General features: G+C 37.8%; 1 protein-coding gene across 1 annotated transcript in view; it reads left to right on the top strand.

Annotated features, from left to right (window-relative positions):
• DCDC1 (doublecortin domain containing 1) overlaps positions 1-25,485 on the top strand; it is a gene marked incomplete at both ends in the record, with an annotated part of 430,017 nt that overhangs the window by 179,538 nt on the left and 224,994 nt on the right. The gene's annotated exons all lie outside the window — the stretch shown is intronic.

The following is a 25,485-nucleotide window of genomic DNA, read 5'->3' as shown; positions in this document are numbered from 1 at the left end:
AACGCTACTGAATAATCTCAGTAGGTAAACTTATTTTTATAAGGTGATTTAAAATGTAGATATGATTGCTTCCATAATTATTTTTATTATCATCCATTATTGTTCCTTTGAAATACTCAAGAGTATTTTATTGGCAAATATTTATTGCCTTAACTTGAAAGTCCTATAATATGTTGAGTACCTATGAGCACTATGGCTTAGATACTGAAAAGACAGACATGGATAGAGGAGATAAATGTGGAGATAGTCATAGCCAAATATAGTATGCAGATTTGAATTGTTTGACCTGCACAGTACGTATAAATTAAAAAAATATTAGTTGCTGTTATCTAGAAATCGGGAGATTTTTACTTTAAATTCTAGATTTTGGTTTCTCAGAAGATCTGGAACATCTGGCAATATCCTAGACCACTTTTCCACATGACAACATTTTGTGGGGCTGAGTGGCAGCTGCCACCTTTAGACAGAATTCCTACTCTTCAGTTGAACATAGATGCTATATTATCTGCTTTTCTCATTTTTACGTTCCTAGCCAACAGAACTCTTCTCTGGAGCTGTGCTGTACTTGACACGTGGCTAGTCCAAGTGAGACATGCTGTAACTGTGAAATTCACACTGGATTTCAAAGATTTGGCCTGAAATAGGATGGCAAAATATTTCATTAATAATTTTTGTATTGATTGTGTTTTTAAATGGTAATATTTTGGTTAAATAAATTATTAAAATAAATGTAACTTGTTTCTTCTTACCTTTTTAAAAATGTGGCTACTAGACAATTTAAGATTACATGTGTGCCTCACATTAGAGTTCTGTTGGACAGTACTACTCTTGATGGTCATGGCCTAGTACAGGAGTTGCTAAACAATAGCGCATGAGCCAAATCTGACTGGTTACCTGTTTTGGTATGATCCACAAGTTAAGAATGATTTTCACAGGTGAATATTTGCAATTTTTTTGATTATAGGGAACATTTAGCTTTGAACCCCAATTAAGTGAAATGGTATTCCCCCCCAAAGAATTTTATTTTTCTCATTAGTAGACTTGTAGTACAAAACATTGTACTGAATTATTATTATTATATTTTGAATTTCCTCAAAAGTTTATGAAAATTTGTTTTTTTTTCTCTTGTTATTCAAGTTCCTATATTTTATCCTTGTTGTTCCTTCTTGGTATGCAAAGCCTAAAATATTTACTATCTGTCCTTTTACAGAAAAAGTTTACTAACCATTGGTCCAATAGGAAGCTGATGCAGGCAGCTTTCCGAGGAAGTTAAGCATAGTGGAAATGCTCTGGATTCTGATAGGCAAGGGTTCCAATCTTATCAATTGATCTAGTCTCTGAGTCTTAGTTTTCTTATTGTAAAATGGCAATAATGATTCCTTTCTGAATTGTTTTGAAGATTAGGTAAGATACTGTACAAGATGTTTTGTGGAATAGGTGACTAGCACTTCCTCTGCCTAGAATGCTGTTCCTTGTTATACCTGAGTTGGTGACTTCTTGCCTATCTTTAGCATAATAACTTCTCTAGCTAAGAGAAGTATTTCTTGCTCTGGCCCCAAGCCTAGGTTAGCTCTCCCTGGAAATCCTGTCCTTTTTTTATGCTTATTATACTTACTGCTGTTTGTCCCACATCTATCTGCTTTCTAAGATTTTAAGGTCTATGAGGGAAGCGTCTTGATAACCAGTGTTTTCTAGGACTAACACATAATAAGTATTCGATATTTTTTTTGAGTGATGTTGATGCAAAATGCTGTACATATGACACAGAAAACTAGAAGAATTCAGAGGGAAGAGATTTGTTTTTTCCACAGAGATTTCAAAGTTTGTGTCTAGAGATTTTGGCCATGTTTTAGGACATATAATTTAAACATGCTTTATTATTCCCTTCTACAATACTTGGATTTTTTTACTTATCTTTCTTAAAGATGAGTGAGGAAATGCAAGTAAAACACTAAACACAGTGCCTGGCACATAGTAAGGCCTCAACAAATTTTCTCTTCTCTAATGGTGGATGATGATGATAAATCAGAATACTGAACATAAAAATAAGCAAAGTATCTATGTACTTGATAAAATTGAGAGATCAAAAATTTTGGAGAACGGAAGGGAATCCATTTTCGAGAAAGTAAATTAGTCATTCCAGCACCCAAATTCAAACCACTCTCATCAACAAAAGTCAACTTTATTTTTTTAATGAACAGGATTTGAAGTATAGGACAGTAAAAACTTAGAATCCAGATCAACTTCTGAAAACCAAAACTAAATTTTGTCCTGAGTTTATATATTAGTTACAAGTTTATATGATAAATGTCTATGTGTCAAAATGTTTCTGGTCAGAATGACAACTGGCAGTTGTGGCTCCTTTCCCTTCAGAACACGAGGCTTAACAGATGGGAAGAAAAAGCACGTAGTAGGGTCCACGTTAGCCTTTGCCAACAGGAATGGACACTAAGGCTCTAGAGAGGATGGAGCTGATAATAAAATGCAGACTCAGGGTTCTCTCTTACAGCCTTACCTAACCTTGTAATGGAGGTCACCCATTATATTTTAAATTTCTGGAATTTCTTTTGAGAATTCTATGTATTCCAGCCATAGTTTTCCAAGTCTTCAGCTTTATTCAGTTTAACCAATATTGGTCAAGTATCTACTGTGTGCTGGGCATTAAGGATATAGAGTTGAATATAGATTCAGAAACTACTTTAGAGGAGCTCAGAGTCTGGTGGATGAGATCAGTGTGCAAGACACACCAATTCACTGCATAAGTGCTGTGATAGCACTCTGCACAGTTACTGTAGAAGCATCAAAGACGGGCTCCCATGCCTAGGACCTAGAACCAATCAAAGCAGTCTTCCTGGTCGAGGTAAACCAGAGTCAGAGGGTGTGTGTGTCTGTGTGTGTGTGTGTGTGTGTGTGTGTGTGTGTAAGGGAGGTGGTGGTAGTATAACCTAGAGTTATGGCCATCTATTTTTATCCTTGTAACTTTCTTAACCCACAATAAAACTCGAGGTTATAACACAATGAATATGGTGGTAATTCTCAGTGGTGGTGGAGAAGGCTCAGAATGGGATAGGGGATGTAAAGAATGGATCTTGAGACTCTCTCACAATATCAGGGTGTAGGGGCATTGGTGAGTAGCTGTAGAAACGGGATTTTGGTGGCATGGAATAAGGCCAAGTCAGAGTTGTGGACAAAGATGAGAAATGAGGCAAGGGAAGAGGAAGAAACCAGATAATGAGGCCATGATAAGGAGCATGGGTTTGTATCCTGTGAGCAGTGGGGAGTCACTGAAGAGTTTTGAGTGGACAGTGACATAGTAAGATTTTTGCCTTAGAGCCTAAAAACAGGCTAAATAAAAAATGCAGATATGTGTGGTTTTTGCCTGTTCAAGATTTTTAAAGTTTTTGATCAAGTACTGAGAAAATATCCAAACTTTAGGACTGTATTCTCGTATGGCAACAATATGATGGAGATCAGTAGCAGTTGACCCATTGGATGAAGGATCTATTGTCTTTCTCTCAGGGACCACACATTAAAGCTCATGGAAGCGTTCTGTTCCAATTTTGATCACTCCTGAACAGGTCAGTGTGAATGCTGTTTTGTGATTATTCAGGACTGAACCAGTTGCCCCGCCCTATAATGGCGGAGTTTGTCATGATTATTATCTCTTAACCAGGACCAAATGGAAAAGGAAAAGGATCAGTAACCTTAAAGATGGCCAAGGGTGCAGAGTGGAGAGTATAGGCCCATCCTAGTAGATGGAAAGATAGTAAATACCTAATCGTACAAATGTATGAGCTGGTGTGCTAGAGTTATGAATAGACTGCTCTGGCAGCACAAAAAGGATGACAGATTACCTTGGGAAAAGCAACCTGAAGAGAGGTTATAGAAGACTTTATTAAGCAGAGAAGAAAATTTTCCCCAAACAGTCTTAGAGTTCAGTTTTTATCTCAGCTGAATTATTTAGCTCTCAAGAGTGTCCTGGTTGGACAGTAGATCACATGGTCACCCTATATAGAGCAGCAGTGTGTTGGAGACTTCTAGCCTTCAGCAGAATCATTCTCTCTTTTTGACCTTGGCGACACTATCTCCCAGCCTGACTTGCAGTTGGAGGTGGCCCTGTGACTAAGTTCTCTTTAGTGAAATGGAAGCAAAAGTGATGTGTTCCCAACAGCAGAAGAACTGAGGAAGTATGAAAATAAAAAGCCAATGTGCTTCTTTCCCTATCCCAAACTTCTCATGTCACAAATCTAGCTTGTACTATGATTAGAGGAGAGCTTGAAATCAGGCATGACACTGAAATTTTGAACAAGGTTGGATGAAATTTTAATACCTGTAAGTACTAGGTAGTTCTAGATCTGCTTAAGATGTTTTGTAAGGGACAGCTGAAGACATTGCCATGCAATAAAAAGCAAGTTGCCAAATAATATGGCGGTGATACCATTTCTGTAAACATAAAATCTATATATTTTATATGTACTTATATTTCTATATATGTGCATAGGAAGAGGTCCAAGCTATTAAATACAAAACTATTAACAGTACCTCTGAGTTCTCATTAATTGTACTAATCAATTGTATTAGAATGCATTAATAGAAATTTTCAGAGTAGAAAAATAACATTGGGTGTTAATTTTGGTAATCCTAGAGATGAAGTGAATGTTTGGCAAGGAATTATACACAAGTACTTTACTACGTTTGATGATAGCTATTGCCAGTCAGTGGATCTTAATTTAGGGTTTGTGGGGTTGTTTTTGTACAAACCTAAAAAAAATTCTCCTAAAGTCTCCACATGTAATTTATTTTCTTATTAATGTCATCAAATGTCTATTCATATAAATAGAATTCTGATTTTTAACTCTGAGCTTTCATAATCAAATACTCTAATATGAAGGAAGAATTTGCCAATTTGTCTGTTACTGTCTAGCTATTTGCTCCATTTTTAAATCATATTTCCTGATGTATCCAAGATGTAATTAAAAACCATGGGCCTTGGAGTCAGACATGCCTGGATTTGAATCTCAGTTCTTTAAATTTCCTTACTGTGTGTTAACAAGCAAGTTACTTTACCTCTTTAAGCATCATTTATAGGACTTCCTGAAGCGTTTTTGAGCATTAAATGCTATAGTGCATCCCCAGTGTGCAGAACAATGTGACAGAGTAGACGATGAGAGTCCCACCCTTATCTCTACCCAGTCTTTGCTCTCATTTCAGTTCACTTTTAAGAAGCAGTAAATATAGTTTAATGCAATTATTAAATAAGAATTCATAAACCTTCCATTGCCCTGCATTAATTTACACTACCCAGCCTCTCAAAAAAGTTTAACAGGCTGTTGGTAATTTGAAAGCAAAGGTGTTAATAGTATTTTATCTTTTTTGTCTCTTTTTTTGTAGATTTCTTGTTTTCTTCTGAATTATATTTTATCTTTCAAAGATTGAAATAAAATGAGGGAAAAGATAATTATGTTGGGACAAATGTGGACAGAAGATATTTTAAAAATGAGTAGTAACATATATATATTGGTGGGTAACAGGAAAAGAAGCAATATTAAAAAGAGTCTGTTTTTTAATTGCAAGATTCATGCATGTATATGTATTAATATTGTAGCAAATTTAGTTTATAGAGATAAACTGATGTAAATAAGAAAAAAGCTACACCATCCACAGTCTCACCAGTCTCAGTAGTTATTCTCAATATTTTAGTATATATCCTTCTCATATACTGATATATATTTAAAATATTATTTACTTTATTAATTTATTTTTGGCTGTGTTGGGTCTTCGTTGCTGCATGCGGGCTTTCTCTAGTTGTGGCGAGCGGGGGCTACTCTTCATTGTGGTGCGTGGGCTTCTCACTGTGGTGGCTTCTCTTGTTGTGGAGCAAGGGCTCTAGGTGCGTGGGCTTCAGTAGTTGTGGCACGCAGGCTCAGTAGTTGTGGCTTGCAGGCTTTAGAGCGCAGGGTCAGTAGTTGTGGCACATGGGTTTAGTTGCTCCGTGGCATGTGGAATCTTCCCAGCCCAGGGCTCGAACCCGTGTCCCCTGCATTGGCAGGTGGATTCTTAACCACTGTGCCATCAGGGAAGTTCCCTTATTTACTTTCTGAGACAATTTTTTCAGGTAGTATATTGTTACCGTTTCCCATTATTAAATATTCCATAGCATTATTTTAAATGGATGATGATATTCTAGTCAAAAGCTTTATTTTACTAATCTTTTTAATTTTGAAATTTATGCATGCAATTTTTTTTACTGTTGCAAAGCATGTTTTGTCATCATTTTAGTCAGTTTTCTGGTGCATATCCATAATTATTTCCTATTGAAAAATTCCTAGAAGTGGAATGTTCGGATAAAAGGTTGTGCACATTTTAAAGGTTTGATATACATTGCCAAAGGTTCTTCTAATGAGCTGTAACATTTATGCTTTCATTAGCAATACGTGAAAGCACCAGTTTCCCTGTATTCAGTATTCCTTGAATTCACTAATCCTTATCAGTTGAAAAAACTTTTTGACCAGTCAGTAAGTTAAACACATCATCTCATTGTTTTAGTTTGAATTATTTTATTAGTAGTAATATTGAACTTTATGTGTATGTTTTCTTTGGCAATTTGTATTTTTTTAATGAATTGAGTGTTCATTTCCTTTGCTCTTATTTTCCTTGGTGTTTATTTTTTTCTTAATTATTTTTTTAGTCTACTTAAAATTGTTCTTTACATATTAAGGATATTAACCTATTGTCATGTTGCAAATATTTTCTCAGTATATTGTTGCTTTTCGATTTTATTAAAGCTCCTTTATGAGATACAGAAGTTTAAGACTTTCATTTACTTAAATCTATCCATGTAAGACTTAGAGAGACATTTTCTTTTCAGACTCTACAAATGCAACTATATTATCTTCCAGCACTTTTATAATTATATTTAAATCTTTAAGTCACTAAAAGTGTTTAAAGTAAAAAAATGGATCCAACATATTTTCCTAAAATGTTAGTCAGTTGTTCATTACAATACTACTTACAAAATCCATCCCTTTCCTTTTTGAATTGAAATTTGGACCACAACCCCTTCTCTGAACTTTCTGGGGCTAGATGTATTTTGGAAATCATAATGTTTGGGATTTTAGAAAGTAATGTAGCACATAGACCATATAGTGTATAAAAACTGTAGTGGGGTCTGAAACAGTTCCCTGTACTGAAGTACTTTAATATTTTCACAGTAAAACATTCACACTAAGTGATATAAGTAATGTCTATAAATCAGTCCTTGCTAGGTTTTGCTACCTGATAAGTTCTAAAAAAACTCAGTTTTCAGAAATTTTTGAATTTTGTAATTGTGACTAAGAGATTTTAGACTTGTATCACATGTAACATGTAATAAAGCCCTAAGTATATAAGTTGTGTCTATTTTGGCCTGATATTTAGTTCTATCATCTGTCAGGGTACACAGTGTGATACACTGCTTTAGTGATTTTTGTTTTAAGGTATGATTTAATACTAGTTTTACTGTTTCTCCTTTTTTCCAAAAATTTATTGGTCATAGTTTTTAGATGCATTAGGGGATTTTTTCCTCAAGGCTCAAGCAAATTACATGGGAGAATTATAGATTAGTTTGGGGGAAGCACAGCAGACAGGGTTGAGCCATGCTGACGATGGACAGAATTGTGCTCCCTGTGTCTGGGTACTGAGTCACTTTTGTACTCACTCTTGAATAACTCCTCAACTTTCAGGACCAACTTGAGAATCGCTGGTCTCTTGACACATACCTGAAAGTATATTTTGCTGGACATCCCGAGGTGCTCTCATGTAATCTCATATTTATCTTAAAACCTCCTAGGAGCTATGCTATAAAGAAACCCATTTGTCTTGGTTTAACTTAGTGTTTAGGAAGATCATTGGACTGCAAAATCCCTATATCACAATACCCAGCACATAGTTTAGGAAACAGTTGTCCAATGAAAAATAAAAGTACTTACAATTTGAGGATTTTCATCCATCACTAATCCATCACAGGTGCTTATTGAATGTCTGCTATCTTCCTGTTATGGTTTATTTATTAGGGGGTATAAAAGAATCATAAGACATGGTACCTTACCCCAGGAACAAACATAATGAAAACAACTAGGGAAATGCTGACTGTGGACGTGTAATTCTCAATGGACTGTTAGCCCTCTGAAGGTACAGAGGCACCTAATCAATATTTGTGTCACTGGAACCAGTACAGTGCGTTGTTTGTATCCGCACTCCCATTCAGTAAATATACTAGATAAAAGAGTGAAAGAAGGGAGAGAGGAAGGGGCACCATCTATAGGATATGGCAGTATATTTTGGCTCATACATGCACACGAGGGGAAGACAAAGCCAGAGTGGGCTTCACAAATGAGACTGGACCAAAGTTGGGTGACAAAGGATTGATGGGGACGTTTTCCCCATTACTGTGGGAAATAATGATTGAAAATAGGCTTATTGGAGATGTAAGGTGTATCGCACCCAGCCTAACACATGTTCAGACACTGTTCTAGAAGGATAGAGGCCCATCTGACTTACCCTCTCTGGGCTCCAGAATCCTAACTATGGTTCTCAAGGAGCTCTCTGATTCAGATAGCTGTTTTAGTGGGTGAGAAAAAATGCAGTTCATTACTCTGTGTAAAATAATGAAACATTCTAGTGTGGGAAATGGCGCAGGACTGGTCTAACAAAAATAGTAGGGTAAGTAGACATAATTCAGAAGCAGCCTGCCACATAAATGCTTCTCAGATGAACTCTGAAGTTTTTTTCAAGAATCCATAAACAATAAAATGGTTTTCTTGATACCCTTATTTGATTTACTCAATTTAGTAATTACCAGCTTATCAATTTCCCCCCAAAATGTATAGTCTGATTGTGTTTTATTTCTCTCCTTTGCTTTATAAATACTGTTTTTGCCTTTGTTCCTTGGCTTAGTCTATAAACAGATTCTCTCACGTGTGTGGACACAATTTGTGTGCAAAATAACTACTAAATGACTCTGAGTTATTTTCTGACACAAATATTACTTTCTTCCTGAGCTCTTGCCCACTGGATCTGGGGGGAAAATAACTGAATGTCCAATTCAGTTCAAAGCTTAGTCTGATCTGATCATTTAAATAGTTATTTTAGGTCATTATTTCTCTCAGACTCTCCTGTTGGTTTCCTTCAGGTAGTATATGGAAGAAGAGGTTGTGTGGCTTTCAGATCCTTAAAGCACCGGGGTAAGGGGCCCCTGACCTCATGCTGGCCCATTGGAATGTACATGTTGGCACAGCAGCTGCTCGCCAGTGGAAGGATGTCCCTTGTTCACCTAGTTGCTGGATGCTCTTCTGGCCTGTAGTGTGTGAACTTACAGCTCATTCTCTTGGCCCAGGCACTTTCTCAGGTGGTGCTTCCTGGATGATCCAACCTAAACTTGACTGATAGCCCTCCAAAGTCTGACTGAGACACCCATTTGGCCCTGGCTCAAGTGGTTTGTGGTGCTTCTCTCACTACAGAGCAACCTCTCCTCACTATGTGAATAGCCTGTGATAGACTTCACTGAGACACTTCCACGTCACAAGACACAGAAACCAAGGGTGATTCAGGAGAGTTAAACCTCAGGCCTCCCTCTGCCTGCGGGTATCACGTCATCTTGTCAACCTGGTTGTTTCCTAAGTTGCTGCAGGACAGTTTCCTCCCTGTGTCCATATTGAGGGGAGGGGAACAGAAGACCCCTCTGCCCAAGGATTGTTTCCGCTTACCTGACACTTGTCTCCCTTCCGAAGCCACACCCTAAAAGAGGGGAACTTAAGACCTGATTCTTCTGGCTATTTTACTTTCTTGCTTCTCTCTCTGAGACTTCTTCCAATTTTTCCTCTAGGACAGAAGGAGGTAGGCTTTAATTTTGTTCCTACATTGTATCTTATTCCTGATTCCAGCAAAGGCCTATAGCAGTCAGTCATTACTCTTATTTACAAAGGGAAATTTATGGGCTGAGTCATCTAAATTTAGCTGTTTATATGCTAATGGCGGGTGGTAAAGGGTTTTCTTGAAAGGCAGATCCTTTCTCAAGGCAACAGTCTTATATGCAGGGATATTGTTTTGTTGCACATTTCTGCTGTACATGACAGAAGCAATATCATTGTGACAAATCTTAGGGATACCGGCAATAGTTTGGGCAGTCTTGTACGTGGAAAGGCCAAAAAGAAAAGCATAATCTTTAAACCATTACTCTTGTTACATTACCCATTATAATACCCAAAGGACATAGTATTAAGAGATTTGAGTGGGATACCTTTAGTTACTAGGAATAGAAACTCATTCAGATCTTCTAAAGTAATGCTGCATTTACCGTGAGGACATATATGACATATCTATTAGAGTTTATTAGTTGCAATCAGTGGGGTGTGTCTCAGGCTAACTTAGGCAGAAACAGAATTTAATGGGATGGCAGGTGGTAGCACATGGAATTCAAGGAAAGACCAAACAAAGGGGCTGTAGAAAGAACTGGAACAACTCCAGACATCTGGATTTAAGGGACAGTCTCCTCAGAGTGCTATTAGTGGGACAGATTCTCTCCAGCTGTTTTGTGTCTCTGTATGGTTCCCCTCATGACTCTGTATCTCTGAAGAGAGGCTGGTTGGTCTGGGGAGGCCAGGGGTCTACCTCTTGGCCAAAGTAGCACAGTCCCTCCAAAACTGCACATGATGGTGGAAGAAATGGCATAGAGAGTCAGTCTGACAGGGCAAGCTGAGTTGATTTAGGGCATGTGGCATTCCTAATTGTGATAGAATGTTTAGGCAGAAAGTTTATAATCTGGCTACTAACTCAGGACTAACTCAGCACCACTTTCCCCACAAATGTGGAAAGGCTAAAATTTGTTTATGATTACATTTTTTAAAAAACAGGAAAGGAAGGAGATTTTAAAAGTAGTTTGTTTCTTTAAGTGTTAAATAAATGGAAGGTAAGCTCTTATGGAGAATTCTCTTTTACATTCCTTTAAACAAACTATAAATATTTTAAAATATTACTGTTTTAAAATGGTTATGAAGTGTTTGCTGGTTTTTAAATATTATGAAGATTTCTTTTTTAAATTCTCTTTTTAAACAAACTGACCTCAAAAAGCTACAGGCTCTGGGGCTTCCCTGGTGGTGCAGTGGTTGAGAGTCCGCCTGCCGATACAGGGGACACGGGTTCGTGCCCCGGTCCGGGAAGATCGCACATGCCGCGGAGCGGCTGGGCCCATGGGCCATGGCCGCTGAGCCAGCACGTCCGGAGCCTGTGCTCCGCAACGAGAGAGGCCATGACAGTGAGAGGCCCACATAACGCAAAAAAAAAAAAAGCTACAGGCTCTGGTAAAGGTAGCTTTTGTTCAAAGGATTGGCAAGGATGGGAGAGGAATCCCTGGCTTTGGAAGGCCTGGGCTGTATGAACCATCACTATTGCCCAATGTCTCAACTAATTTGTGGCAGAGACAGAATTTGCAGCTAGTTTTGAATTAAGGATTCTGCTCTTTTCCCCAAGTGTAAAAGTGGCACTCTTGAATTTTTTGTAGAAGGGATTTAAGTGAGATAACCCTGTTAGAAGCGGGGGCTAGGTCAGGACTTTCTTAAGGTCCAGGTCTAAGACTGGAACTGAGTTAAGTATATATAGCTTGAGAGGATGGGGCTGAGCCAAGGGAAAGCTAAGTACTGAGTCCTCCATTATGCCCTTACTATAGGACTAGCACCTTATTGGGATTGCCATATATGCACTGATATGTATAAAATAGATAACTAATAAGAACCTGCTATATAAAAAAAAAAAAAGAAAGAAAAGAAATAGATTAGGTTACACTAACCATCTAGTCCTTGTTGTCACTCCTTCCATTCAGACCATTGCCAAGACTTGCCCACTTGGATCAGCTATGTCCTTTCTCTCTGCTTATGCTTTAAGGCTCAGTTTTCTCTCCTTTCCCTCCCAAAGTCATGTCAAAGCAATCACTGATTGTATTTAGAACAAATTTTATCATGTAATTAATGACTAATTAGTAATATTAATTAATAATATTGCTCTATATTATCACTTCTTTTCCTAGCTAGGTACTGCCCATCGTTTTTTGACTTTCTGTCTCCAACCGCTCCATCGCCCAATAATATTTTTGCCCTTTATACTTATAGATTGTATTGTTTATACCTCCATTTGAATTATGATCTACCTTCTGCCATATATTGTTTCTCACTTTCTATTGTTTTTTAATTTATTGTCTTCTCAACCATATCACACTTTGCTATTAACCTATTTCTACCTAGAAAAATGTCTAGTACCGTTGTTGCATGTGACAGCATGTTATATTATTTAATTCTGTGATTTTCTAAATTGGTGAGGTGATTTGGAATCAACTGGATTCAGTTCTAGGTTCCAACTCTCTCCTTGCCTATAACACCAACTTTATTTAATTAAGAGCTAAGCGTTTGTTTAAAGATTTCAGAGACCACCCCTACCCGCCCCACCATGAGGACCATTTATTAAACAGACCATGTGTATTTTTCATTTGCCCAGCCTAATTATAAACCTTGAACCCTGGTCTGGTGCTTCTTCACAGTCCCTAGCTTGATTTTGAATAAATAGTAGGTTTTTAATAAACATTAAGATGAAATAAGAGTATAATATTTGTATCATGATTTTTAGGTTTAGTTCAACTCTAAAGGATATTTAAATTAATTTTAAGTCAAAAATAGTTCAAGTTTCTTTAACATTACAAGTGTTGACACATGAAATCATTTCTTAAAGAGATTCACACACACGTGCGTGCGCGCGCACACACACACACACACACACACATCAAAAACCCCATGTCAGAGTTCCATGAATCACCTTTAATATTTTTTTTTTGGTTGATATGTCTTTTTTTTTTTTTACGTCTTTATTGGAGTATAATTGCTTTACAATGGTGGGTTAGTTTCTGCTCTATAACAAAGTGAATCAGTTACACATATACATATGTTCCCATATCTCTTCCCTCTTGCATCTCCCTCCCTCTCACCCTCCCTATCCCACCCCTCTAGGTGGTCACAAAGCACCAAGCTGATGTCCCTGTGCTATGCGGCTGCTTCCCACTAGCTATCTGTTTTACATTTGGTAGTGTATATATGTCCATTAGCATTATGGTGGAATCAAAGGTTAGAATAAAATTTATGACAGGAATAAAAGCAAAATCCAGAATCCAAAACAATTTTTTACATGACATTCCATTTTCTGTCTTCATAAAATCCCCTCCATGCACACACATTGACTGGCACTGTAATAAGTAGTTGTTATATCTGGGAACTCATGTTGCCTTTATTTGTTTTATATATTGGTAGTGTAGATCTCCCTGTGCTATGTGGCTACTTCCCACTAGCTATCTATTTTACGTTTGGTAGTGTATATATGTCCATGCCACTCTCTCACTTTGTCACAGCTTACCCTTCCCCCTCCCCATATCCTCAAGTCCATTCTCTAGTAGGTCTGTGTCTTTATTCCTGTCTTACCCATAGGTTCTTCTTGACATTTTTTTTCTTAAATTCCATATGTATATGTGTTAGCATACGGTATTTGTCTTTCTCTTTCTGACTCACATCACTCTGTATGACAGACTCTAGGTCCATCCACCTCATTACAAATAGCTCAATTTCATATCTTTTTATGGCTGAGTACTATTCCATTGTATATATGTACCACATCTTCTTTATCCATTCATCTGATGATGGACACTTAGGTTGTTTCCATCTCCTGGCTATTGTAAATAGAGCTGCAATGAACATTTTGGTACATGACTCTTTTTGAATTATGGTTTTCTCAGGGTATATGCCCAGTAGTGGGATTGCTGGGTCGTACGGTAGTTCTATTTGTAGTTTTTTAAGGAACCTCCATACTGTTCTCCATAGTGGCTGTATCAATTTACGTTCCCACCAACAGTGCAAGAGGGTTCCCTTTTCTCCACACCCTCTCCAGCATTTGTTGTTTCTAGATTTTTTGATGATGGCCATTCAGACTGGTGTGAGATGATATCTCATTGTAGTTTTGATTTGTATTTCTCTAATGATTAATGATGTTGAGCATTCTTTCATGTGTTTATTGGCAGTCTGTATATCTTCTTTGGAGAGATGTCTATTTAGTTCTTCTGCCCATTTTGGGATTGGGTTGTTTGTTTTTTTGTTATTGAGCTGCATGAGCTGCTTGTAAATTTTGGAGATGAATCCTTTGTCAGTTGCTTCATTTGCAAATATTTTCTCCCATTCTGAGGCTTGTCTTTTGGTCTTCTTTATGGTTTCCTTTGCTGTGCAAAAGGTTTGAAGTTTCATTAGGTCCCATTTGTCTATTTTTGTTTTTATTTCCATTTCTCTAGGAGGTAGGTCAAAAAGGATCTTGCTGTGATTTATGTCATAGTGTTCTGCCTATGTTTTCCTCTATGAGTTTGATAGTGTCTGGCCTTACATTTAGGTCTTTAATCCATTTTGAGCTTATTTTTGTGTATGGTGTTAGAGAGTGATCTAATCTCATACTTTTACATGTACCTGTCCAGTTTTCCCAGCACCACTTATTGAAGAGGCTGTCCTTTCTCCACTGTACATTCCTGCCTCCTTTATCAAAAATAAGGTGACCAGGGGCTTCCCTGGTGGTGCAGTGGTTGGGAATCTGCCTGCCAACGCAGGGGACACGGGTTCGAGCTCCGGTCTGGGAGGATCCCACATGCCGCGGAGCAGCTAGGCCCGTGAGCCACAACTCCTGAGCCTGCGCGTCTGGAGCCTGTGCTCTGCGACAAGAGCGGCTGCGATAGTGAGAGGCCCACGCACCGTGATGAAGAGTGGCCCCCGCTTGTCACAACTAGAGAAAGCCCTCACACAGAAATGAAGACCCAACACAGCAAAAATAAATAAAAAAAATTTTAAAAAAATCTTTGCTAATCTAAAGGCAAAAATAATGTTTCATTGTTTAAAAAAAAAAAGATACGGTGACCATATGTGCGTGGGTGTATCTCTGGGCTTTCTATCCTGTTCCATTGATCTATATTTCTGTTTTTGTGCCAGTACCATACTCTCTTGATTACTGTAGCTTTGTAGTATAGTCTGAAGTCAGGGAACCTGATTCCTCCAGCTCTGTTTTTCGTTCTCAAGATTACTTTGGCTATTCAAGGTCTTTTGTGTTTCCATACAAATTGTGAAATTTTTTGTTCTAGTTCTGTGAAAAATGCCAGTGGTAGTTTCATAGGAATTGCATTGAATCTGTAGATTGCTTTGGGTAGTAGAGTCATTTTCACAATGTTGATTTTTCCAATCCAAGAACATGGTATATCTCTTCATCTATTTGTATCATCCTTAATTTCTTTCATCAGTGTCTTATAATTTTCTACATACAGGTCTTTTGTCCTCTTAGGTAGGTTTATTCCTAGATATTTTATTCTTTTTGTTGCAGTGATAAATGGGAGTGTTTTCTCGATTTCATTTTCAGATTTTTCATCATTAGTGTGTAGGAATGCAGAGATTTCTGTGCATTAATTTTGTATCCTGCTACTTTACCAAATTCATTGATTAGCTCTAGTAGTTTTCTGGTAGCATCTTTAGGATTCTCTATGTATACTATCATGTCATCTGCAAACAGTGACAGCATTACTTCTTCTTTTCCGATTTGGATTCCTTTTATTTCCTTTTCTTCTCTGATTGCTGTGGCTAAAACTTCCAAAACTATGTTGAATAAGAGTGGTGAGAGTGGGCAACCTTGTCTTGTTCCTGATCTTAGTGGAAATGCTTTCAGTTTTTCACCATGGAGGATGATGTTGGCTGTGGGTTTGTCATACATGGCCTTTATTATGTTGAGGAAAGTTCCCTCTATGCCTACTTTCTGGAGGCTTTTTATCATAAATGGGTGTTGAATTTTGTTGAAAGCTTTCTCTGCATCTATTGAGATGACCATTTGGTTTTTCTCCTTCAATTTGTTAATATAGTGTATCACATTGATTGATTTGCATATATTGAAGAATCCTGCATTCCTGGAATAAACCCCACTTGATCATGGTGTATGATCCTTTTAATGTGCTGTTGGATTTTGTTTGCTAGTATTTTGTTGAGGATTTTTGCATCTATGTTCATCAGTGATATTGGCCTGTAGTTTTCTTTCTTCATGACATCCTTGTCTGGTTTTGGTATCAGGGTGATGGTGGCCTCAGAGAATGAGTTTGGGAGTGTTCCTCCATCTGCTATATTTTGGAAGAGTTTGAGAAGGATGGCTGTTAGCTCTTCTCTAAATGTTTGATAGAATTCGCCTGTGAAGCCATCTGGTCCCGGGCTTTTGTTTGTTGGAAGATTTTTAATCACAGTTTCAATTTCAGTTCTTGTGATTGGTCTGTTCATGTTTTCTATTTCTTCCTGATTCAGTCTTGGCAGGTTGTGCATTTCTAAGAATTTGTCCATTTCTTCCAGGTTGTCCATTTTATTGGCATATAGTTGCTTGTAGTAATCTCTCATGATCTTTTGTATTTCTGCACTGTCAGTTGTTACTTCTTTTTCATTTCTAATTCTATTGATTTGAGTCTTCTCCCTTTTTTCTTGATGAGTCTGGCTAATGGTTTATCAATTTTGTTTATCTTCTCAAAGAACCAACTTTTAGTTTTATTGATCTTTAGTTTTATTGATCTTTGCTATTGATCTTTATTGATCTTTGCTATCATTTCCTTCATTTCTTTTTCATTTATTTCTGATGTGATCTTTCCTTCTGCTAACTTTGGGGGTTTTTTGTTCTTTTTCTAATTGCTTTAGGTGCAAGTTTAGGTTGTTTATTCGAAATGTTTCCTGTTTCTTAAGGTAGGACTGTATTGCTATAAACTTCCCTCTTAGAACTGCTTTTGCTGCATCCCATAGGTTTTCGGTCCTCATGTATCCATTGTTATTTGTTTCTAGGTATTTTTTGAGTTCCTGTTTGATTTCTTCAGTGATCATTTTGTTATTAAGTAGTGTATTGTTTAGCCTCCATGTGTTTGTATTTTTTACAGATCTTTTCCTGTAATTGATACCTAGTATCATAGTGCTGTGGTCAGAAAAGATACTTGATACAATTTCAATTTTCTTAAATTTACCAAGGCTTGATTTGTGATCCAAGATATGATCTATCCTGGAGAATGTTCCATGAGCACTTGAGAAGAATGTGTATTCTGTTGTTTTTGGATGGAATGTCCTATATCAATTAAGTCCATCTTGTTTAATGTATCATTTAAAGCTTGTGTTTCCTTATTTATTTTCATCTTGGATCATCTGTCCATTGGTGAAAGTGAGGTGTTAAAGTCCCCTACTATGAATGTGTTACTGTCGATTTCCCCTTTTATGGCTGTTATTATTTGCCTTATGTATTGAGGTGCTCCTATGTTGGTTGCATAAATATTTTTCATTGTTATATCTTCTTCTTGTATCGATCCCTTGATCATTATGTAGTGTCCTTTGTCTCTTCTAATAGTCTTTATTTTAAAGTCTATTTTGTCTGTTATGAGAATTGCTACTCCAGCTTTCTTTTGGTTTCCATTTGCATGGAATATCTTTTTCCATCCCCTCACTTTCAGTCTGTATGTGTCTCTAGATGTGAAGTGGGTCTCTTGTAGACAGCATATATATGGGTCTTGTTTTTGTATCCATTCAGCCAGTCTGTGTCTTTTGGTGGGAGCATTTAATCCATTTACATTTAAGGTAATTATCGATATGTATGTTCCTATTCCCATTTTCTTAATTGTTTTGGGTTTGTTATTATAGGTCTTTTCCTTCTCTTGTGTTTCTTGCCTAGAGAACATCCTTTAGCATTTGTTGTGAAGCTGGTTTGGTGGTGCCAAACTCTCTCAGCTTTTGCTTTTCTGTAAAGGTTTTAATTTCTCCATCAAATCTGAATGAGATCCTTGCTGGGTAGAGTAATCTTGGTGGTAGGTTTTTCTCCTTCATCACTTTAAATATGTCCTGCCAGTCCCTTCTGGCTTGCAGAGTTTCTACTGAAAGATCAGCTGTTAACCTTATGGGGATTCCCTTGTGTGTTATTTGTTTTTCCCTTGTTGCTTTTAATATGTTTTCTTTGTATTTAACTTTTGACAGTTTAATTAATATGTGTCTTGGCGTGTTCCTCCTTGGATTTATCCTGTATGGAACTCTCTGTGCTTCCTGGACTTGATTAACTATTTCCTTTCCCATATTAGGGAAGTTTTCAACTATAATCTCTTCAAATATTTTCTCAGTCCCTTTCTTTTTCTCTTCTTCTTCTGGAACCTGTATAATTCGAATGTTGGTGCATTTAATGTTGTCCAAGAGGTCTCTGAGACTGTCCTCAGTTCTTTTCATTCGTTTTTCTTTATTCTGCTCTGCAGTAGTTATTTCCACTATTTTATCTTCCAGGTCACTTATCCGTTCTTCTGCCTCAGTTATTCTGCTATTGATCCCTTCTAGAGTATTTTTAATTTCATTTATTGTGTTGTTTATCATTGCTTGTTTCATCTTTCGTTCTTCTAGGTCCTTGTTAAATGTTTCTTGCATTTTCTCTATTCTTTTTCCAAGATTTTGGATCATCTTTACTATCATTATTCTGAATTGTTTTTCTGGTAGACTGCCTATTTCCTCTTCATTTGTTTCGTCTGGTGGGTTTTTATCTTGCTCCTTCATCTGCTGTGTGTTTTTCTGTCTTCTCATTTTGCTTACCTTACTGTGATTGGGGTCTCCTTTCTGCAGGCTGCAAGTTCATAGTTCCCGTTGTTTTTTGTGTCTGTCCCCAGTGGCTAAAGTTGGTTCAGTGGGTTGTGTAGGCTTCCTGGTGGAGGGGACTAGTGCCTGTGTTCAGGTGGATGAGGCTGGATCTTGTCTTTCTGGTGGGCAGGTCCACATCTGGTGGTGTGTTTTGGGGCGTCTGTGGACTTATTATGATTTTAGGCAGCCTCTCTGCTAATGGGTGGGATTGTGTTCCTGTCTTGCTAGTTGTTTGGCATAGGGTGTCCAGCACTGTAGCTTGCTGGTCGTTGAGTGAAGCTGGGTGTTGGAGTTGAGATGGAGATCTCTTGGAGATTTTTGCCGTTTGATATTACGTGGAGCTGGGAGGTCTCTTGTGGACCAGTGTCCTGAAGTTGGCTCTCCCACCTCAGAGGCACAGCCCTGCCTCCTTGCTGGAGCACCAAGAGCCTTTCATCCACACGGCTCAGAATAAAAGTTAGAAAAAGTAGAAAGAAAGAAAGAAAGAGGATAAAAGAAAAGAAAATAAAGGTAAAATAAAATAAAGTTATTAAAATAAAAGAATAGTTATTTTTTTTTAAATTTTTTAAATAAAAAAACAACACAAAAAACAGACGGATAGAACCCTAGGACAAATGGTGAAAGCAAAGCTATACAGACAAAATCTCACACAGAAGCATACACATACACACTCACAAAAAGAGGAAAAGGGGAAAAAATAATAAATCTTGCTCTCAAAGTCCACCTCCTCAATTTGGGATGATTCGTTGTGTATTCAGGTATTCCACAGATGCAGGGTACATCAAGTTGATTGGGCAGATTTAATCCGCTGCTCCTGAGGCTGCTGGGAGAGATTTCCCTTTCTCTGCTTTGTTCGCATAGCTCCTGGGGTTCAGCTTTGGATTTGGCCCCGCCTCTGCGTGTAGGTCGCCAGAGGGCGTCTGTTCTTCGCTCAGAGAGGACGGGGTTAAAGGAGCCGCTGATTCGGAGGCTCCGACTCACTCAGGCCGGGGGTAAGGGAGGGGCACGTCGTGCGCGGCGAGCCTGCGGCGGCAGAGGCCGGCATGACGTTGCACCAGCGTGAGGCGCGCCGTGCGTGCTCCCGGGGAAGCTGTTCCTGGATCCCGGGACCCTGGCAGTGGCGGGCTGCACAGGCTCCCCGGAGGGGGTTGTGGAGAGTGACCTGTGCTCGCACACAGGCTTCTTGGCGGCGGCAGCAGCAGCCTTAGCGTCTCATGCCCGTCTCTGGGGTCCGCGCTTTTAGCCGCGGCTCGCGCCCGCCTCTGGAGCTCCTTTAAGCAGCGCTCTTAATCCCCTCTCCTCGCGTAGCAGGAACAGAGGGAAAAAAAAGTCTCTTGCCTCTTCGGCAGGTCCAGACTTTTTCCCAGACTCCCTCCCGGCTAGCCGTGGCGCAGTAACCCCCTGCAGGCTGTGTTCACACCGCCAACTCCAGTCCTCTCCCTGGCTCCGACCCGAATCCCAAGCCTCAGCTCCCAGCCCCGCCCGCCCCGGCGGGTGAGCAGACAGGCCTCTCGAACTGGTGAGTGCTGGTCGGCACCGATCCTCTGTGCGGGAATCTCTGCGCTTTGCCCTCTGCACCCCTGTTGCTGTGCTCTCCTCCTAGGCTCTGAAACTTCCCCCCCTCCACCACCCGCAGTCTCTGCCTGCGAAGGGGCTTCTAGTGTGTGAAAACCTTTCCTCCTTCACGGCTCCCTCCCACTGGTGCAGGTCCCGTCCGTATTCTTTTGTGTCTGTTTATTCTTTTTTCTTTTGCCCTACCCAGGTACGTGAGGAGTTTCTTGCCTCTTGGGAGGTCTGAAGTCTTCTGCCAGCGTTGAGTAGGTGTTCTGTAGGAGTTGTTCCACGTGTAGATGTATTTCTGATGTATCTGTGGGGAGGAAGCTGGTCTCCGCGTCTTACTCTTCCGCCATCTTCCGCCTCTCCCACCTTTAATATTTATGGCAGGAACGGATAGCATTGATTTGACATGTTGACCTGTTTATCAGTTTGATTTTGTACATTTGAACTTTTCAAACCATTGCCTATACTTTGGTTTCGTCTTTGTTGACAGGTAGGGAACTAAAAATATCAGCCTGATCCAATTTAACATGATACAGACTCATTATCGTTTAATTCCTTTATCAATTTTTGTGTGTGTGGCCACTCTTTAACAATTCCATTAATGCATTTCCACGTACAAATTATTTAGGTTGACAAAATTCAGAGTTTTTTTCTGGACATCCGTGATACCAAGTAGTGTCTTCCCCCGCAGTCCTAGCAGCCACCTCCTGTTCCCATACATAAATGGCAGCCAGCAATGGCTGGAAACAAAGGACTCTCTCCCAGTCTCTGAATACAGTGACATTCATTCTGAGAGAAGCAGGGGCAGCTTTTTGAAAGCCGACTTCTTCAGCTCGACAATAACACACAATGAGTTATTGACTTGTTTATGTACGGAGCTCTTTTCAGTAACTAACTCTGACTCCCACAGTCTGGACAAATGATTGATTTCGTGGTTAGAAAAAGAGAAAGCTCTCGCGCTAAACTCTGTAGTGCAAACTACTTCTTCCCCATTTGTTCCCTAACTGAATAGGACCTTATTAAAATGCACTTTTCAAAAAAATACCTGCAGCTGGTCTTTATAACCATGTTTTGTATATATAAATAAGTAATTTGTCCCAGTCTTTTGTATATTAACAGACCATTGGGAAACTTGTCAATATATATGAAGGCTGATTGTCCTGTTGTTTATGCTAAACTGTATTGCCTGTATTGATCTGCATGTAAAATATGGATCAAATAATTTATTAATAGATCAATATTTACTGGTCAAAAAGATTTTTGATAGAAAGATAGATTCAGTTTTCTTCTTGGGTTATGTTGCTTTATTAAGAACATTATACACAACACATATCATATGCTTCACATTTAAATCTTTAACTGCTTTTCTGGAGAATACAGAGAAAACTGCATGCAGAACTACAGTTCAGAGCACTGACAGTTTGGTTAGACTAATAGACTCTTCCCTCTTTGGCTGGTACCTATCTGGAATGTCAATATGAATTAGATAGAACATACCAGTGTTTGATTACTGTAGCTTTTCTAAAAATACTAATAACTAGACTCTAGCGTTTACTTTAGAGTTATTTTCTCCTATAAAAAAATTTTATTTTATCTTAATATCATGTTAAATTTTTTACACAATTAGTCTTTATGATTTTCATAAATATGCCTTAAAATATTTTTTCTAGGGAGTTAAAAAAACAGGACAGAAAAGCCATATAATGTTAATGATACCATAAAATGAGATTACTGCTGTTCTGTCTGTATTTCTCCAGCAGGAGGTTTTGAGCCTGTTTTCCTCTCTAGGATGTCCATAGTAGAGCTTTCCTGAGCCAGCAAATGTTTGAAGAATTCCTCAAAATTAAGAGTACTTTCTATTATAGTCACAATGGGCCATATGTTTTGTATAAAACTACATATACATTAGTAATCTATGACCCTTTAGGGCTTTAGAGAAAGTATAATGTCTGCTATGTTAGCATTAATAGTTTTATGTAAAATATAGTCCAAAAGGTAACAACCACTAGAAATCATTTCATTGGAATCTGTTGTTTCAGGTATACTTTTGTGGATTTCTTTTCTTAATTCCTAAACAAATTGTTTGAGGTGAACTTACTCCTTTTTAATCTTGTTTCTCTAACCAGACCATTGTCTTGAATCATTTTGTTCATTTTTCTTTGACAGAGCCATTGTGTTCCTTGTTTCTTCCATATCTGCTACTGTCTTTGAGTAGTCTCTTGTCTGTTTTTCTCTGGTTACCATTAATATTGAATGAGCCAACTTTAACCTACTTTAGGATAGCCATTGTTTGTTACTTACATATTTTTAAACTCTTAGTAGCAAGCTCTGGCGAAAATGGTGAATTAAACCTTCCTATTTAGCTTGGTAAGTTTTGATGTGTATCACAAATATTTGGGGGTGTTTTCTCACATTTTAAAAGGGCATGATGTAGTTAGAAAAAAGCAACTTGATTTTCCACTCCCCTGTTTGGTAGAGATTTGGCTTTTCATAGTTATATACAAATTTTAGCCATCTTTCTGTTTTTTTATTGAGGTATATTGAGAAATATCACTGCAATGTCTAGTTAACATTCCTCACTATACATAGTTACAGACTTTTTCCTTGTGATGAGAACTTTTAAGATCTACTCTCTTAGCAAGTTTCATATACGCAATACACTATTATTAACTGTAGTCACTATGCTGTACATTACATCCCCATGACTTACTTATTTTATAACTGAAAGTTTGTACCTTTTGACTTCCTTCATCCATTTTGCCCACCTTTCAACCCCCATTCCACCTCTGGCAACCACCAGTGTTCTCTGTATCTATGAGCTTTTTTTCTTGTTTAAGATTCCATATGTAAGTGAGATCATGTGCTATTTATCTTTCTCCATCTGACTTTTTTCACTTAGGATAATGCCCTCAAGGTTCATCCTTCCTGTTTGTTTTGATTTTTAATTTGAAGTGTCTACCTCTTTATACATGAAAATTAGCCTCAGAAATTTCAAGCCCATTGACAAAAAATTATTTCATATATTTTAAGAACAGCAAATCAAAAGCATCTAGTTTTGTCTTAATGAAGAAACAGGATGTTCTCTTCCAAAGTGACAGGAGAGAAGAATCTTACTGTTGTTATTGTGTCTGGAATTTGAGGGAGAGATGCTGTTTGCACTGCATATTATTAATACCTCAAAGTGAAAATGCGTTCTCTTAATTTGACTTTTTACTTTCAATAATTTCCTCTAAATGATTGTATTAAGATATCTCTCTTTTTGAATGTCTAGGCTGTTTTCAGAAAAGGCCCCATGTATGTATCCTTATGTTTTGTTGACAATTTATTTTTCAATATCTTACTGGGTTCTCTGTTTGGTACTATGCATATAATGCTTTTCAGTGTTGATATGTTTTTCCCTCAGCTTATGTAGAATAGGATAGTGCTAGAAGTTGAGTGTTAGAATGAGGTGATTTTTCCAACTGTAGTGGTTTTATAGGTAAAGAATTCCTACCTTTTAAAGAGTTACTTGGAAGCAGTTCTACATGTCATGGTCCTGGGAGACCACATTGAATCGGACCTACTGCAGTGGCACCAAAGAGTTTTATAGCTCTGTTTTTGTTCTGTTTTGCTTCCTTTCAAAAAAGATCTGCTCTGAATGTTTTTGCAATTGGAAATTAACTTTGTGAAGAAAAGATGACCTTGGTGAATATTCCCCAGTCACTCTCCCTCACATATCCTCCCTGATAAATGAGACTCCCCTGATAAAGAAATAATCATAGAGACTTGACACAAGTACGTTGTGCCACAGTTTACACATAGGCTTCCTTGTGTGGAAGTTGAGTTTGATATTTGACATTTTATAATATTACATTTTCTGTATTACTTTAGCACAGGAAAAAATATTTCTTGAGGAGATTGATTCTAAGAATAGCTTCACATGATGATTTTTCCCAGTTTTTATTGAGATATAATTAACATATGGCCCTGTGTAAGTTTAAGGTGAATAGCAGACTTGACTTTTTTAAAAAAATTTTTTAATTATTTTTTGACTTTACTTTTATATATTGTGAAATGATTACCACAGTAAGCTTAGTTAACATCTACCATTTCATATGGTTTAAAAAAATGATTTTTTTTTTGTGAACTCTTATCCCAAACTTTCAAATATGCCATATAGCATTATACCTGTAGTCATCATGTATATCACATTTTTTTTTTTTTTTTTTTTTTTTTTAAAACTTGTTTTCAGTGGTTCTCTGTCTAGGACAGGCAAACATTTGCAAACATTTCCTGCTGTCCAAATTCAGTCTGCCTCTTTTTTGTTTTTAAGTTCTGTTGGAACATAGCCACGCTCATTTGTTTATGTATTTTCTATTTCATGCTATGGGGGCAGAGTTGAGTAATTGCAAAAGAGACTTGTCTGTCCCCCTTTTCCCCAAGCCTAAATATTTACTATCTGGTTCTTATAGAAATGTTTGTCAACTCCTTATCTAAGTTGATCATTAGGATCACCTAAGGATTCCTTAGACTTTTCTCCTCTCCCAAAACAGGATCTCTGATAAACTGAGCTGTGTCACATATGAGTAGATGAAGACTTCACAGTTTTGATACTATTCTTATAGTATATAAGAATAGGTAGATTGAGGAGGTTATATTGTTGACCCCCACTCCCATTCTATCCCAAGTATAGGAGTGGGTCTTCAGGCAGGGTATAGATTAGAGATTCATGTTAACTCAAACATGATTTGCCAGGCATACAATTGAGAAAGCCTATTTAAAATAACAACAGCATTAACAAAAGAAACAAAACAAAAAACATGGTCCTTATTCATTCTTAATCTTCAATAAGGGGATACTGCGTGGCACGTCCATTGCTTAAGAATTGTTAAATATTCCAATTCAGAAGGTTCTGTATCAGGCTGTTATTTTCTTTCTTCCTATTAATACCAATCTGCTGAGTGAATATTACTGTGTGAGTTTAGCTTTTTCCCTTTTTTGAAAATAGCATTTTGTTTTGGTGGGGATTGTTTATAAAGAAATATAGAATGAGCCACATTCACCTTTTTATAACATGGGTTTACAGCAGTAGTAGAAGACCTCTATCTGGCTCTGTTCATGGAGCAGGTTGGAAGTAACCGTTTGGTATTTAAGGTAAAACTTACTCTTTGTTGTGAAATATTGTGAATCATTTTGAACCATTCGACAGTGAATTGACATTTGCTTTTGGTTTATT

This window comes from Leucopleurus acutus (genome assembly GCF_964270905.1).
Source record: "Leucopleurus acutus genome assembly, chromosome: 8".
Lineage (NCBI taxonomy): Eukaryota > Metazoa > Chordata > Mammalia > Artiodactyla > Delphinidae > Leucopleurus > Leucopleurus acutus.
This window is presented reverse-complemented; position numbering and strand designations above follow the sequence as displayed.